This window comes from Eleutherodactylus coqui, chromosome 5 (assembly GCF_035609145.1).
Source record: "Eleutherodactylus coqui strain aEleCoq1 chromosome 5, aEleCoq1.hap1, whole genome shotgun sequence".
NCBI classification, from domain to species: domain Eukaryota; kingdom Metazoa; phylum Chordata; class Amphibia; order Anura; family Eleutherodactylidae; genus Eleutherodactylus; species Eleutherodactylus coqui.
The window spans coordinates 172,922,669-172,928,125 of record NC_089841.1 but is presented as its reverse complement, the minus strand read 5'-3'; positions in this window follow the sequence as shown (position 1 = coordinate 172,928,125).

Below are 5,457 nucleotides of genomic sequence, written 5' to 3'. Positions count from 1 at the left end.
GTATCTGCGGCGGTGTATGCTTCCTCCACTAAACCACCCTCCTCCTCCTCCTCCTCCGTAACCTCTGTCTCGCAATCAAGATGTGTCAGCAGCAGCACGTCGGCAGCAGTCGGTGTCGCGCGGCGTGGCAGCACAGCGGTGGGCAAGCTTCAGCAGGCCGTGCTGAAACTACTCAGCTTAGGAGATAAGAGGCACACAGCCCACGAACTGCTGCAGGGTCTGACAGAGCAGACCGACCGCTGGCTTGCGCCGGTGAGCCTCCAGAATAGTGGGCCTGGTTGGCAGACATCTGCCAGGTCCTTGGAAACTTTGAGGAGTCTACCCAGATGGTGAGCGGCGATGCTGAAATCATTAGCGTCACCATTCCTCTGATATGCCTCTTGAGAAGTTCCCTGCAAAGCATAAAGGCAGACGCTTTGCGCTCGGAAACAGTGGCGGGGGAAGACAGTATGTCGCTGGATAGTCAGAGCACCCTCCTGTCTATATCTCAGCGCGTTGAGGAGGAGGAGGAGCATGAGGAGGATGAGGAGGAGGGGGAAGAGACAGCTTGGCCCACTACTGAGGGTACCCATGCTGCTTGCCTGTCATCCTTTCAGCGTGTATGGCCTGAGGAGGAGGAGGAGGAGGAGGAGGATCCTGAAAGTGATCTTCCTAGTGAGGACAGCCATGTGTTGCGTACAGGTACCCTGGCACACATGGCTGACTTCATGTTAGGATGCTTTTCTCGTGACCCTCGCGTTACACGCATTCTGGCCACTACGGATTACTGGGTGTACACACTGCTCGACCCACGGTATAAGGAGAACCTTTCCACTCTCATACCCGAAGAGGAAAGGGGTTCGAGAGTGATGCTATACCACAGGACCCTGGCGGACAAACTGATGGTAAAATTCCCATCCAACAGCGCTAGTGGCCGAAGGCGCAGTTCCGAGGGCCAGGTAGCAGGGGAGGCGCAGAGATCAGGCAGCATGTACAGCACAGGCAGGGGAACACTCTCTAAGGCCTTTGACAACTTTCTGGCTCCCCAGCAAGACTGTGTCATGGCTCCCCAGTCAAGGCTGAGTCCGCGGGAGCACTGTAAAAGGATGGTGAGGGAGTACGTAGCCGATCGCACGACCGTCCTCCGTGATGCCTCTGCTCCCTACAACTACCGGGTGTCGAAGCTGGACACGTGGCCTGAACTCGCGCTGTATGCCCTGGAGGTGCTTGCTTGTCCTGCGGCTAGCGTCTTGTCAGAGACGGTGTTTAGTGCGGCTGGGGGAATCATCACAGATAAGCGTACCCGCCTGTCAACCGACAGTGCCGACAGGCTTACACTCATCAAGATGAACAAAGCCTGGATTTCCCCAGACTTCTCTTCTCCACCAGTGGACAGCAGCGATACCTAAACAATACGTAGGCTGCACCCACGGATGGAAGCATTGTTCTCTATCACCATCAAAAACGTGGACCTTTTAGCTTCATCAATCTGTGTATAATATTCATCCTCCTCCTCCTGCTCCTCCTCCTGAAACCTCACGTAATCACGCTGAACGGGCAATTTTTCTTAGGCCCACAAGGCTCAGTCATATAATTTTTGTAAACAATTTTTATACGTTTCAATGCTCATTAAAGCGTTGAAACTTTCACCTCAACCAATTTTTATTTTAACTGGGCTTCCTCCAGGCCTAGTTACCAATTAAGCCACATTAACCAAAGCGATTAATGGGTTTCACCTGCCCTCTTGGTTGGGCATGGGCAATTTTTCTGAGGCACATTAGTACTGTTGGTACACCAATTTTTTGGGGCCCTCGCCTACAGTGTAATCCAATTAATTTTTTGCCCACCTGCATAAAAGCTGACGTTACATCAGCTGTGTTGGGCACTGCAATGGGATATATTTATGTACCGCCGGTGGGTTCCAGGGAGCCACCCATGCCGTGGGTCCACACGGAGTTGTAACTACATGTGTCCACTTCTAAAGAGCCCCAGTCTGACTGGGGCATGCAGTGTGGGCCGAAGCCCACTTGCATTAAACATGACATTACCTCAGCTGTGATGGGCAATGCAATGGGATATATTTATGTACCGCCGGTGGCTTCCTGGCACACACCCATGCTGTCGGTCCACACGGAGTTGTAACTACATGTGTCCACTTCTAAAGAATCCCAGTCTGACTGGGGCATGCAGTGTGGGCCGAAGCCCACCTGCATTTAATCGGACGTTACCTCAGCTGTGATGAGCACTGCAATGGGATACATTAATGTACAGCCGGTGGGTTCCAGGGAGCCACCCATGCTGTGGGTGCACACGGAATTCCCATTGCGGAGTTGTACCTGCCTGTGACTATTTATAAAAAACCACGGTCTGACTGGGGCATGCAGACACCTTGACAGAATGAATAGTGTGTGGCACATAGGTTCCCCATTGCTATGCCCATGTGTGCAGCTCCTGATGGCGGTGGCACAGGATTATATTTCTCATTGCTTCTGTACAGCATTGTGGGCTATCGCCCCACCCCTTTTAAAGAGGGTCGCTGCCTAGCCGTGCCAACCCTCTGCAGTGTGTGACTGTGGTTCCTCCTCATGGCAGACGCACTTATAAATAGACATGAGGGTGGTGTGGCATGAGTGCAGCTGAAGGCTGCGCAGGGACAATTTGGTGTGCGCTGTGGACACTGCGTCGTGCGGGAGGGGGGGGGGGGGGTTTGGGCAGCATGTAACCCAGGAGAAGTGGCAGCGGAGTGTCGTGCAGGCAGTGATTGTGCTTTGTTGCAGGTAGTGTGGTGCTTAGCTAAGGTATGCATTGCTAATGAGGGCTTTTCAGAAGTAAAAGTTGTTGGGGGGGCACTCTTGCCGCTATTGTGGCTTAATAGTGGGACCTGGGAACTTGAGATGCAGCCCAACATGTAGCCCCTCGCCTGCCCTATCCGTTGCTGTGTCGTTCCCATCACTTTCTTGAATTGCCCCCATTTTCACAAATGGAAACCTTAGCGAGCATCGGCGATATACAAAAATGCTCGAGTCGCCCATTGATTTCAATGGGGTTCGTTACTCGAAACGAACCCTCGAGCATCGCGATAATTTCGTCCCGAGTAACGAGCACCCGAGCATTTTGGTGCTCGCTTATCTTTAATGGTTACACCAAACACACCAATGTGAAGTCCTGCCTTTTCTACATGTCACTGTGTATACTCCTGCACAGAGTAGATACAAAGTATCAGACCATCCTGATACATGTAGTGCACTATGTGTGACAGTACCAGGGTGACAGTACCAATGTGGTTCACTTTTTAAGGTGCAGGGCAGCCCCCGAACTATTATGGCTTCATTGATAGGTTGCTTTTCTGCATGGTGCACTACATGTATCAGGATGGTTTCACACTTTGTATCTACTCTGTGCAGGAGTATACACCAAGCAGCCACCCCCCTCTATATAGGAAATTGTGTGAGTGGCTGTCTCATCGGTGTCCTCAACAAGTGTAATTGGCTTCCTCATTTGGCAGTATGGCTGCCTCATGCTAAGGTGGGGCACATGTTTGCCTCCTGAGTCAGTAAGGAAATGGCCATTTTCAGTTATTGTTTGTTTTTAGAGTTCCCCTTCTGTGATACATTTACATTAGTGTACGGACTCACAAAACATGAGGAGCCTTGACGATTGGCTTGTGAGCTCAAGTATTTTGGCCAAAATCCAAGTAATGCCTCATATTTATTATGTATTTTTCCTATGTAGTGTGGCTTTTAAACACTGGGGGAACCCAGGGTGACAGTGCCAATGTGGTTCACTTTTTAAGGTGCAGGGCAGCCCCCGAACTATTATGGTGTCATTAATCGGTTGATTTTCTGCATGGTGCACTACATGTGTCAGGATGGTCTGGCACTTTGTATCTACTCTGCATGGGAGTATACATCAAGCAGCTACCCCCCTATATATTAGGAGGTTGTGTGAGTGGCTGTCTCATCGGTGTCCTCCACAGGTGTAATTAGCTCCCTGATTTGCAAGTATGGCTGCCTGCATGCTGAGGTGGTGTAGATGTTTGCCCTCCTGTGTCAGTAAATATATGGCCATTTTCATTGATTGCTTGTTTTTATATTTCCCCTTATGTGATAAGTTCTAGTGGCAGATCCAGGGCCTATAGAAAATGTTGTTTGCATATTTACAGCAGCTCATGTTTCTTGAACTTTGGCTGTAAATTTAACAAAAAGCCCAGTGTCTTCAAAATTGTAAGTTTTATTTGATATGGCCGTTTTCAGTGATTGTTTGCCACTAGAACTTAGGTTCATCTCCTTCCAAAACTGGTCACTGCAACTTCACTAGCATTTCGTCACATCATATATTAAAAATAAATAACATACCCATTTACATTTTTCACAGCAACGACAATGCAAAAGGGTGCATAAACAATAGAATAGGGTCTTTCAGAGACACATGTCAGAAAACGATAAAAGGGCCACACATGGTAGAACTGGATCAATCAGGAAAACATGGCAGATAAAAGAGCAATTTAGGTCCACAGCTGCACCATTTTTGACCTTTGAGAAAGTCTGTATAACTTCAACTGCTCAGAGAAGAGGATTTTGGCAACGCTCTCTGAAGCGGTCACCTTCTTGGGCAGGTAATAAGACATGGCATGATGGCTGTCCTTGTACTACCTCTGAATTTGGTTACGTGAACTACTCTAAGGTTTGCTTCCTGTACAGTTTTTTTTAATTTGAATAAAACATCAATTTCATGTGTTTTTTTAAGCTGTGTAAGGGCTCTTGCACACTTGCGTTTTTCTTGCCCATTTTTTTCACGCGATATTGCTGCATTTTTTAAACGCAAATGTCAATGGGGCTTTCTTGTGTTAAAAACGCATCGCACAAAAATAACAAAGCACAAACTTGCGATTTTTTTGCGATGTGTTTTTAACATTAGAAAGTCCCATTGACATCTGTGTTAAAAAAAAATGCTGTAATATCGTGTGAAAAAAACATGCAAGAAAAACTCAAGTGTGCAAGAGCACTAAGGAGTGTTAATTTTTTTTTACATATTTGTTACATTCGTTTTTATACTGGTAATTTTTTTTTTTTTTGCATAGAGAAGCATACCTCAAAACGCCAGAAAAAGAGCCAATACCCGGTGCATATGCAAAAAGAAGGTGATTTTAAAAACTTGGAAATTCTATAAATGCTAGCATTACATCAACTGAATCTAAATTCTTCATCAGTATTATAAGAACATACAGATCTGCCCTGTACCATGAACAATGCCCAATATTGAGTTTCATCTTCGTTCTTTAATTCATATACATAAATACATAACCTGTGCATAGTCTGTTACATTATGGACCCACGCCAGTCAGCTACTGATGGCCTATTCTACGGATAGGCCATCAATTTTAAAAGTGAAACAACCCTTTTAAAGAGTCTGGCTGGTTACAAAGCTAGTCTGTATTCTGGCGCACTGGGTTTCCCCTATATAACTTATAAATTATAT